Source organism: Trifolium pratense, linkage group LG4 (genome assembly GCF_020283565.1).
Source record: "Trifolium pratense cultivar HEN17-A07 linkage group LG4, ARS_RC_1.1, whole genome shotgun sequence".
Classification (NCBI taxonomy): Eukaryota; Viridiplantae; Streptophyta; class Magnoliopsida; order Fabales; family Fabaceae; genus Trifolium; species Trifolium pratense.
Window position 1 is genome coordinate 16,189,319 of NC_060062.1, and position 13,085 is coordinate 16,202,403.

Here is a 13,085-nt window from a genome sequence, read left to right on the forward strand (position 1 = left end):
TTTTTAAATTTTATTTTTTTTAAAAAAAATCAATCTATAATAAACAAATACAATATTTTTAAAAGTGATTAATTTTATAAAAAAAATAACTTTTTCTGAGAAAAACTATAACAAACGGCTTGTAAATGAAATATGAAAAAAACTTATACTCAATAGGCATAGTATATTTGAACCGTCCGATCTTGATCGGACGGTTTAGATGTGGCCGACTGCACCGCAGTTAGTAATTAGTATATTAGTGAATTCACTGTATCCTATAACCTAACATAACAATGTGTTACATTACAATTGCAGAAAGGAAAGAGTGCGATGGATTACAGTTTAGCAGCGTTGAAGCTTTTCTGCTCACAGCTAAAACAAGCTCGAGAAGTGCCTTCTCAACATAGCTTCACTCTCGGTGACATTCAGGAAGAAGAAAAAAAATAGAACACAACAGAATAGTATGAAAATGTTACATACAATTTATTAGAAACACCTGACAAATGACAAATGATTCAACTATGCAACTTGCCTATTTTAGATAGAACATAACAGAAGAATATGAAAACGTTACATATAATTTGTCTCATCAATTTATTACAAATACCTGACAAGTAATCTATCTATGGATCAGAAAACGTTACATATTGCAAAGTATGTACGAGTATGACTCAAGATAGAAGTGTTTTGTTAGGTTATAAGGGAGATGTCCTTAGCAATCAATTCAGCCACCAAAAACTTGTTTTCAGCTTCGGTGGTATGAAAACCGTCGCGGAAATATAGGCGCAAGATAGATTGGTGTAGCAACATTAACTCCAATAGGTTGCTTGCCTAGGATCATCCATTTCTATGGATTTGATGATAACGACAAATGTGTAGGCAAAATAAACAATGTTGCTATTTATTTTAATCCAAAGCTCAACTCAACATCTGTCAACTTGCAAAAAATGCAACATAGCCTAAAATTGGTTATCCTTGACCTACACATTTGTTGCTATCACCAAATCCATAGAAATGGAAGATCCTAGGCAAGCAACCTATTGCAGTTAATGTTGCTAAACCAATCTATCTTGCACCTATATTTCTGCGATGGTTTTCATCCCACGGAAGCTGCAAACAAGTTTTTGGCGGCTGAATTGATTGCTAAGAACATCTCCCTTATATCCTAACAAAATTGTTCTATCTTGGGTCATACTCGTACATACTTTGCAATATGGATAATTTTCTAAATTACTTCCAGCACAAATATATATAGCACTAGATATTATTGATGCTGCATTTGATCGCCCTGCGTATCCATTGAAAGCGTTTGCTACATCCATAGAATAAAAAATATCATCAGGAAACATCAAGTTCATGTGACAACTATTTGCAATCTGGTTCTACTAAAGAAAGTCGAAACATAAAATTTGCTACTAAAGACAACTGAAACACAAAGAATTGATTCATTATTTTTTTTGACAGAAAAAAAGTATAGACGCACTCTATGCAATCTGATTTCAAAGGACGAAACGAAACCTTATTTTTTTTTTGTGTTCTATCTTACAGCATGGGATGAATGAGGGAGTGGGAAACCTCACGTAAATTTCATTTATGATTAAAGAGTTACTCTTGAAGTCATCGGTTCTATTCGGCGGTGGTGGCTTTGATTTTAATTTCTTTCCACTCATTTTGGATTTTTCCTTTTATTACTCATGCTTGCTCCACTAGCCTCAAACCCCAGGTGGGTGCGAACTACTAGAGGCCCGCCCAGCTAGCTTGTCCATAGTTTAGTTTACCCCAACAGGCAGGGTATCAACTAGTGATAATGGAAAGACTTGAGACTACTATTGTACTAACGACTGGGCGAGCTTCGGGACATTACTACCACGACAACTATCGACCCGAGCCCAAAGAAGGAAAAGAAATCCCAGTCAAACATGACTGTTCTAGGCAGGCCACCCACCTTTGAATGGTGTTGGTCCTACTGGCCGCGAATGGATTCACCTCTACCCTCGGGGCACGTCGGAACCACATGAGTTCACTAGGGTGGAGCACAGTCCGCCAAAGTGTTGAATTCGCCACTGGGGAATTCACACGAAAAGGAACGAAGAATTGTCGACGAAAAGCCAAGGCCTTTTGACACGGGATCACCAGATCTCATCTGGACTCCACATACTTACATGAAAATTTTGTCAAGATCCTTACGGCGTAGATCCGGATGATTGATGGAAGAAACACCAAACATATCCCAAACTTCTCGCTCCCACCGGCCAGCTGATTGAAATAGATTGACTACCGGAGATATTCGGGAGTGACATTCGTAACTTAATGTTATGTTCACGTTCACGCGGTTATATTATATATTAAAATCATTTCGTAAGGGATTTGGTAAGGGATCGTTAGATATTTACCTTGGAGTATCATTTGTCCATTAAAATCAGCAGGATCAAATTTGGTAGTCCAACTCCCTCTTGCTTTTAACATTCTGAATAAAGCAATCAAAAATTAGAATGAACAAAACTAAGAAAATACAAATTTTAGGATACCTTCCAGCAATTATAAGTTAGTATGGTACAAAAAATAAAATACAAATTTTAGGATTGATATCATATTAATTATGTTAAAACTATGATAGCATCATTCTTAATTTGCCAACAGTTCCATCAATTGTTTCAAAACTCAAATCCACATACATAACCAGAAAAAAATGAAAAACATTGGTTTTGTGTTTTTGTGTTCTGAATTCTAAAGGAGGTTTTTCTTTGTTAGCAGGTTGTGATGTTCTGTGTTTAAAACAGAATTGACAGGGGAAAGCATTAAACCATTGATGCCTGAATCTACTAAAAATTCATTTAGAATGTCCTGCATGCAAATTAAGAAAATAATGTTTTGGTGGAGAAATTAGCATTGAGGCCAAGGAAAAATATGAACAATTGAAGCTTCCAACATGGGAAATCAAATTAGAAGAAATAAATTCACCAATGTAAAGAAAGTTCTTGCTCTGATCTAAAAGACGATAGGATCGATATCATACCAATCATGTTAAAGGATCGATAGGATCAATATCTAGGGTAGCTTATTCGTTTAGTAGAGGAAGTTTGTTTGGAAAGGTAGAACCTGTCTTTGTTGCTGTTTGCGGTTCTGTTTGCTGTTAGCTCTTCTTCACAGCTAGCTTTATATAATGCATCAACTCAACAAGCACCTCTCCTTCTACCAATAAATTTCATTTCTTGTGAATCTGATGGGAGATTAATGGCAGACGGTGAAAAAAGGAAATCAATTAAATTAAGCATATTAGCGCAAGAATACAACAAGTCATATAAGGAGAAGTGGTCCTAGTAATCAAGAGTTTGGTTGAGCTGTAAGTAAAGTTTAACCAAGAATTGTTTCTTATATATAGAAACCAAACTCGGCGTTCTAAAAAAAAAAACTCGGCATTCTAAGAAAAATTATCCTATAATGAGAGTTCATTAACCGTTTGAGTCCAATTACTGTTGGGTCATGAGGGGGTTCGGGGATCATCACATCGGGTCTTGAACAACTGTACAAGTGAATTTGACACCACACTCTAACCCAAAATCTTAAGGTGTTAGGTTTATGGGTCTCTCACTTATAAACTGTTGGATATTCCGCCTTCATTGCGGTCCGCCCCCATCTGCCTAATTGCGGCATTTGAGTTGCCTTCATTGCAGCCTCCAACACCTTCATTGTGTTGGGTGTGAAGGGGTGGATTTAGTCCCACATTGCTAAGAGATATGGCCTGTGTAGTGTTTATAAGCAAGTGGCAGCCCTCACCTTATAAGCCGGTTTTGTGAGGATGAGTTAGGCCCAATATAAAATTTGACATGGTATCAGAGCCTATCCTAGATCTATTGTTGGGCTTCCCGCATCGTCCACGCTTCAGGCCCATTGGGCCTGAGCGTGAGGGGGTGTGTTGGATATTCCGCCTTCATTGCGGTCCGCCCCCATCCGCCTAATTGCGGCGTTTGGGTTGCCTTCATTGCAGCCTCCAACACCTTCATTGTGTTGGGTGTGAAGGGGTGGATTTAGTCCCACATTGCAAAGAGATATGGCCTGTGTAGCGTTTATATAGCTTTGGCAACCCTCACCTTACAAGCCGGTTTTGTAGGGATGAGTTAGGCCCAATATAAAATCTGAGATGGTATCAGAGCCTATCCTAGATCTATTGTTGGGCTTCCCGCATCGTCCACGCTTCAGGCCCATTGGACCTGAGCGTGAGGGGGTGTGTTGGATATTCCGCCTTCATTGCGGTCCGCCCCCATCTGCCTAATTGCGGCATTTGAGTTGCCTTAATTGCAGCCTCCAACACCTTCATTGTGTTGGGTGTGAAGGGGTGGATTTAGTCCCACATTGCTAAGAGATATGGCCTGTGTAGTGTTTATAAGCAAGTGGCAGCCCTCACCTTATAAGCCGGTTTTGTGAGGATGAGTTAGGCCCAATATAAAATTTGACATGGTATCAGAGCCTATCCTAGATCTATTGTTGGGCTTCCCGCATCGTCCACGCTTCAGGCCCATTGGGCCTGAGCGTGAGGGGGTGTGTTGGATATTCCGCCTTCATTGCGGTCCGCCCCCATCCGCCTAATTGCGGCGTTTGGGTTGCCTTCATTGCAGCCTCCAACACCTTCATTGTGTTGGGTGTGAAGGGGTGGATTTAGTCCCACATTGCTAAGAGAAATATGGCCTGGATTTAGTCCCACATTGCTAAGAGATATGGCCTATGTAGTGTTTATATACTAGAGGCAACCCTCACCTTACAAGCCGGTTTTGTAGGGATGAGTTAGGCCTAATATAAAATTTGACATGGTATCAGAGCCTATCCTAGATCTATTGTTGGGCTTCCCGCATCGTCCACGCTTCAGGCCCATTGGACCTGAGCGTGAGGGGGTGTGTTGGATATTCCGCCTTCATTGCGGTCCGCCCCCATCTGCCTAATTGCGGCATTTGAGTTGCCTTCATTGCAGCCTCCAACACCTTCATTGTGTTGGGTGTGAAGGGGTGGATTTAGTCCCACATTGCTAAGAGATATGGCCTGTGTAGTGTTTATAAGCAAGTGGCAGCCCTCACCTTATAAGCCGGTTTTGTGAGGATGAGTTAGGCCCAATATAAAATTTGACATGGTATCAGAGCCTATCCTAGATCTATTGTTGGGCTTCCCGCATCGTCCACGCTTCAGGCCCATTGGGCCTGAGCGTGAGGGGGTGTGTTGGATATTCCGCCTTCATTGCGGTCCGCCCCCATCCGCCTAATTGCGGCATTTGGGTTGCCTTCATTGCAGCCTCCAACACCTTCATTGTGTTGGGTGTGAAGGGGTGGATTTAGTCCCACATTGCTAAGAGATATGGCCTATGTAGTGTTTATATACTAGAGGCAACCCTCACCTTACAAGCCGGTTTTGTAGGGATGAGTTAGGCCTAATATAAAATTTGACATAAACCATTCAACATTCACTGTTTCATCCGATGTGGGACTCAACTCACACTTGAAATACCAACAATTACATAGTTAAATCGATAATTTGTTTTGTATATATAGGGATAATTTATTTTCTCGTATCATAAATCTATCTCAACATTTGGTAGCTATATAGACATTTACATGCAAGGGTTGGGGTTCAAATCCAGAGTATCCCACTAATCAACATTTAAGGTGTGTGAGTCTAAACACTACATTACTTGATTAAAAAATTAAAAGAATAACTTATCCCCTAGCATATTTCTAGAATATTCAATTGTAATTAAATTAATATCCTATATAGTAATTGTAAATTTGTGTGAATAGTTGAATGTCTAGATAGAGTACACATTGTATTTATAATAGAAATAGAATCGATCACAATTTTTCCAGTGAGCATAGGTGATCAGTTGGCAGGAACATTGCATGTTATTGCAGGGAATTCAAGGCAAATTTTCCCAACACTTCCACTTATTCACCTTAAAAAGGTGAAATTATAGTCACTGAACTACTTAAAAAGAAAAAAAAATCAATCACAATTAATGCCAATCAAACATAATTGATATGACAATTAGTAAATGGTAACATTTGATTTCTATTTGATTTTAACACTCTCCCCTCAAGCTATAACTTATTATTTTTTAGATTTGTTATAAAAAAACACATTAGCCACCATTAATATAATCCATATGTGAAAAAAGAGTCACCACCGGATTGATCGGCAGTGGAAAGAGAAATAAGCACATATATGATCCATATGCGGAAAAAGAGACGCCGTCAAATTTATAACCGGTGGGAAGATAAGTTGCCTAAAATAAAATCTAGGTATTGTGCACCGAAACCAAACACCGAGACTAGATTTAAAACCAGTGGGTTGAGGGAACGCCCGAGAGGACGACGGATGTGGTGACAACCGAAATTGATTTTAACATCATAAATTGTATAGTGAATTTTTTTTTAAACATAAATTGCATGGTGATTTGTTTTCTTGCATGTAGAATAAAACCTCCATGTCTATCAATATTTTCATATTTTATCTGTGTTAATATAATATCAAGAGTCTATTGAAAAGCACCCTATATCGTTTGTACCCGTCGACATTAGCGAGTTTTTCCCAGGCAAACGGTGTTTGCCCTCTCACTACTACCCTTAGAGCTGTCAAATAAACTCCACTTAATAAGTCCACCCTACATCGTAATAGTAGGGTTACATTGTTGAGAAAAAGAGAGCTTTCATAGACTCTTTGAGAATATGTCTCTAATCTTGTTGATTATCTATTAGAATTTTGAAGTGTTAGGAAACATGGTAGTCAAAATTGGGATTATAATCATATTATCGTGTACGATTTTATGATTTTGTTGGAATATGTGTTGCTCTCGACTCCGATGCTATTGAATCTATAAGGTTTATATTAGCACTCACTTAGGTGCTAAAGGTACATATGCAAATCACTTAGTCCTTGAACTAGAGTAGGGATATGGCCCAGGATCTATAACATATTACCCAAACCCCTCACCACTAGGCAAAATCTAGTGGCTTTGGTGTTATGAATTTTGATGAAATGCAACTATGGTGTTATGTTTAGTTAGATGATTATTAATTTAAATTTATAAACGCATTTTAAGTGTGATTTAAGGGTTACTTTGTAAAGCTTATGCATTTTTTGTTCTTACTAATTGCGGAAGGTTTAAGGGGACTGATCAAGAGAGCGCTGGATCTTAATCTCTTCAAGGTTTTGAGGCTAGTCGTCAAAATGTGATTATTTCTCATCTAAAGTATGTTGACGATACTTTGTGAGTCAGTAAAAGCTTCTGTAGAAAATATTTGGACCTTGAAGAAGGCTATCCTTTGAAGATTTTAGATCGTTTTGGGTGTCGGGTGAATCTCTCAAAGAGTTGTTTAAGGAAGGGAGGTGGGTAAATGTGGCTCCAGAGCTAATGAAGCTGACATCTATTTTTCTCAATTGTATAGTAGGTTCGATTTCTTTTTGATATCTAGTTCTATACTGGTGGGGGAGAATCCCCGGAGTATGCATGTCTACTTGGGAGCCGATGTAAGATTCACATCGAAAAAAATTGGGTATGTGGGGAAATAAGTTTGTTAGTTTGGTTGGTCGTATTGTGCTCCTATACTTGGTTCTAAATGCGATTTCAATCTTGTACCTTTCGAATCTTAAAATGTGTTCAAGTTTGGAAGAAAAGTACACCAAATACAGATAGTTTTAAAGTTTTTATTTGGCGTTAAAGGTTCTCTCTCTCTCGCCTCCTTCACATGAAAATTATTTTAACAAAAATTTATTGTGTCGCTATATCACTCACATCTTTTTTAGAGACTGAATTGGAGATCAATTTTAGCGATAGAAAACTTGGTCGCTAATGGGCTTTATAATTCAAATTCATAAACCTATGTTTTTTTTTTTACTTGCAAAAACCCACTTTTTTTTCTTGCAACACTTTAAAAACAAATTGCAACTTTGTTTTTACCCTTATCACCTTCACTTTCGAAATTCCCTCGTCTCACATCCACTTTTCAAATTGTCTCCCTTTCCAGCAGAAGAAAATGAAATTCAATATTGACTTTTCAATTGCATCCTACAACAAATTCACCATAAACCCTAGAACATATTCCTCCCACTTAGAATGCTTATCCACCAAGGGGTGTTGTTGATTTGGCATGCGGTTATTTGCATGCTTTGACTGCCGTGGAATGAAAGACATTTTAGGCGATAGTAATTTCCCAATAGGTCATTTTTTATAGGATCCAATTGGATTTTTGAAAATGGCTCTTGTCAAAAAAAGGTTAAAGCACCATGATGGCTAGTACTAAACAAACTAATTCAATTCAACCTTACTACCTCAAACATACATTAAGTTAAGTCAAACTCAATGAAAACAAATACCAAGCCTAATTGTAGGTCAGTTTTTTTTCCTTTGATAATGGAGTAGGTCAAATTTAATCACAAGTAAACATAAAAATCACATTTACTCGTTATCAAAAATAAATAAAAGGAAAAGTTATCTATATATCCACATATTTTCCCAATTTTTCTATACTAGCTCATCATGTACGTCTTTGAAACTCAGCATTGTGAATGCAAACCCCTAAACAATGACACAAGAAGTACTAAAAATATTATTAGATCAATTTTTATTTTTTACTAAAGTTGTTGTATTTCATGCCGGTACTAGCATCTACACCTAGGCAACGTAGGTACCGTACCTGCACCTGGACAATGTAGCAGAGTTTTCGCCGACGTCCGTCAACGGCCAACCCACTAGAGGCATCCTCTTCGAGCTTTTCGCCAATGTGACTACCAGAACCAACTAGAACTTTCGTCCTCTCTGCACCAGCAAAATTAGAAAATAAACAGTACATGACCAGAGAGTATACAGAAATTAGAAAACCGAACAGGGGCAGCAACAATCATCTTAGCATACATTCACCTGGGTTCCATATCCACGACGCCTTGGCAGACTTATTCAGGAATCAAATCCACCAGTCCACCACCATAACCCCAACAGCACCAATAACACCATTTTCAAAATTGCAAGAGCTTCGTTTGTGGACTGTGGTAAGTACAAAATTGCAAGAAATTGGTTGTTTTTCGTGTGTGGACTGTGGTTTTAGGGTTTCACGTTTTTCGTTTTTCGTTTGGAAACTTCTTCGAAATTGCAAGAGCTTCACGAAATTTGTGTATAGGGTTTATTTGGTGGTGCGATTTTCTGGAATTAGGGATCTGGTAAGTGCTGTTTTTTTTTAAAAACATTTGGTATACTGGATTTAGGCTTAGGGTTTTCTAAATGTGGATGTGGATTTATTATTAATGTAACTAAATTCTAGACTTTATTTCCAATTGTCAAATAGATTTTGTATTAAATTGTTAATATCTAATTTCTATATTTAAGAACTTAATTATTGATTAAATTTGAATCTTGTAACAACTTACTTTTAATTTATCCACTTAATATTTTCAGATTCAACAAACTAAAATGAGATATATATTAAAAAACGGTTTCCTCAGCATAAGGTGTGCCAAGATCGACTACAAATGTTTACAATGAATCAAGTACAAACAATAAACAAATCATACAAGGTCCAAACAAAGAAACGGATCAGACCACCAGCTATGGTAGTTGGAGATTAAAATTCACTTAATATCAATTTAGTTCTAACATATTTTTTGAAAGATTAATAAGAATAAAATAAATCGTTAGTTGGTTTATTGGTCATTGGCGCTGAACTTAGTAGGGAGGGCCGCGGTACAATCTCCCAAGACTGCGATCGGAAGGAAGCTGAAACTACTTGATGTCAGAACCGACCCCGAACCAAATTAAGCTGGTGGTGAAAACAAAAATAAAAAAAATCATAAGTTCGCAATGTATTTAAATTGAACAATAACAAGTATACAACATAATTACAATCCACATGTTCAAATTCCTAAAACATATATTCTAGTAGCGTTGTAGTTTCTCTTTATCATGTTTAGCCCCCTTTATATAAAAAATAAAAAAATTAACAACAAATTAATTTATTGCTTTCTATCTTCTTTTTAGTCCGCCAGATAATAAGCTTTTGGAAACCGTAGCGGCGGCCAAAAATTGCCACAAATTTGCGGCAGAACTTTAACGAAAATTGTTTACATAATTTTTTTTTTTTTTTGGAATCATATATCATAGAGAAATTATTGATAGAAAGGATAGAGAATTAAAACAATTATAGAGAGAATGAATATAGAAAGAAGTAAAATTGAAGATATGATGAGATAAAATGTAGTGGAAAAATAGAGGTATATATATATATATATATATATATGGGGGCTGCTAATTTAGACCCAGTTGGGTCTAAATTAGCAAGGTGCACCTTTTGAGTTGGACAAAAATACCCATTTTTTAATTTTTTGGAAGAATAGAGCAACAGGGGCATTTCTGTAATTTTCTGCAATTTTACACGGGCCCCCCACTTCTTTTTCCCCCCCCAGACACGTGGCAGCTTCTCATTTGACAAAAAACGCGCGCGTGCAGCACACGCGCCGACAGGCGCACGTGGTGGAGAGGATGACGCGGAGAGAGAAAGCCTTTTTAAAAGGCAGGCCACGTGTCAGCATATGATTGGCTGCGTTAATTTTTTTTCATTTTATACTTTAAACACGATTATTTCGTCGTAAATTAATTTTTTATTTTTTAATTTTTATACCAAAATTCATAATTTTTTTTTCTCTACAAATAGAGACTTGGTTCGTTTGATTTGGACACCGAAAAAAAAAAGCAATTTTTCACTACTTTAAACTCGATTATTTCGTCGTAAATTAATTTTTTATTTTTTATTTTTTATACCAAAATTCATAATTTTTTTTCCTCTACAAATAGAGACTTGGTTCGTTTGATTTGGACACAAAAAAAAAAACCCAATTTTTCACTACCTTAATCTCATCAAATAACTAATAATCAACTTACTGAAACCATTCTACCAGCAAAATGGTTTCAGATTACAACTCTCTGAAACCATTCTACCAGATAAATGGTTTCAGATTACAACTCTCTGAAACCATTGTACCAGATAAATGGTTTCAGAAGCAAACACAATTAATAAATTACTCACTGAAACCATTCTACCAGTAAAATGGTTTCAGAATACAACTATGTGCAATCATTTTACAAGCTAAATGGTTTCAGAAGCAAATAACTAATAATCAACTTACTGAAACCATTCTACCAGCAAAATGGTTTCAGATTACAACTCTCTGAAACCATTCTACCAGATAAATGGTTTCAGAAGCAAACACAATTAATAAATTACTCACTGAAACCATTCTACCAGTAAAATGGTTTCAGAATACAACTATGTGCAACCATTCTACAAGCTAAATGGTTTCAGAAGCAAATAACTAATAATCAACTTACTGAAACCATTCTACCAGCAAAATGGTTTCAGATTACAACTCTCTGAAACCATTCTACCAGATAAATGGTTTCAGAAGCAAACACAATTAATAAATTACTCACTGAAACCATTCTACCAGTAAAATGGTTTCAGAATACAACTATGTGCAACCATTCTACAAGCTAAATGGTTTCAGAAGCAAATAACTAATAATCAACTTACTGAAACCATTCTACCAGCAAAATGGTTTCAGATTACAACTCTCTGAAACCATTCTACCATATAAATGGTTTCAGAAGGATTTCGGTGTCCAAATCAAACGAACCAAGTCTCTATTTGTAGGAAAAAAAAAAATTATGAATTTTGGTATAAAAAATAAAAAATAAAAAATTAATTTACGACGAAATAATCGAGTTTAAAGTAGTGAAAAATTGCGTTTTTTTTTCGGTGTCCAAATCAAACGAACCAAGTCTCTATTTGTAGAGAAAAAAAAATTATGAATTTTGGTATAAAAAATAAAAAATAAAAAATTAATTTACGACGAAATAATCGAGTTTAAAGTATAAAATGAAAAAAATCACGCAGACCCATTCATATGCTGACACGTGGCTGCCTTTTTCAAAAGCAAAATTTTCTCTCTCCAGCTTATAATCTAGTGTGGCGCAGACAGGATGATCTGATAGATCAGGATGATCTGGGCTGTCTGATTGATCAGACAGTCTTAATGAGATCACATCTTGGCTGTCTGATTGAAATCAACGGTCTGTAACCATGGTCCTTCCGTACGCGCGCGACACTGGATCCACGTCTATTAATTGTTTAAGAAGGTGGGGCGCGTGATGTTATTTTTTTTTTATGTAAAATTACAGAAATGCCCCTGTTGCTCTATTCTTTCAAAAATTAAAAGAATGGGTATTTTGGTCCAACTCAAAAGGTGCACCTTGCTAACTTAGACCTAACTAGGGTCTAAGTTAGAAAACCCCTATATATATATATATATACCTCTATTTTTCCACTACATTTTATCTCATCATATCTTCAATTTTATATATATATATATATATATATATATATATATATATATATATATATATATATATATATATATATATATATATATATATGGGGCTGCTAATTTAGACCCAGTTGGGTCTAAATTAGCAAGGTGCACCTTTTGAGTTGAACAAAAATACCCTTTCTTTTTTTTTAAAAAAAAAAAAAACATATTGGCGCTGATCCAGTGTCTCGCGTCTACCGCAGGACCACCGTTACAGACCGTTGATTTCCATCAGACGGCCAAGAGAAGATCTCATCATGGCTGTCGGATCAATCAGACAGTTCAGATCATCGATCTCCATGATAAGCCAGCGCGTGCACCACACTAGATCTGCGCCTGGAGAGAGAAAATTTCATTTTAAAAAAGCAGGACACGTGTCAACTGCTGGGTGGTTGGCGTGTTTTTTTTTTCATTTAATACTTTAAACTCAATTATTTCGTTGTAAATTAATTTTTTATTTTTTTATTTTTATACCAAAATTCATAATTTTTTTTTGTCTACAAATAGAGACTTGGTTCGTTTGATTTGGACACAAAAAAAAAACTCAATTTTTCACTACCTTTAATTATCTTTATATAATACTGTGAAACCATTTAGCTGGTAGAATGGTTTCACAGTATAACTCCCTGAAACCATTTTACTGGTAGAATGGTTTCAGTGAGTAATTTCTTAATTGTTTGCTTCTGAAACCATTCTGAAACCATTTAGCTGGT

At 36.3% G+C, this 13,085-nt stretch overlaps 1 long non-coding RNA gene across 1 annotated transcript; it reads right to left on the reverse strand.

Annotated features, from left to right (window-relative positions):
* Window positions 1-443: 443 nt before the first annotated feature.
* On the reverse strand, window positions 444-9,241 carry LOC123920081. Its single transcript, XR_006813416.1, has 4 exons — window positions 8,655-9,241; window positions 2,996-3,199; window positions 2,373-2,446; window positions 444-1,291 (listed from the first exon to the last, which is right to left on the reverse strand). It is a non-coding gene; the product is annotated as an uncharacterized LOC123920081 (long non-coding RNA).
* Between the last annotated feature and the right edge of the window lie 3,844 nt (window positions 9,242-13,085).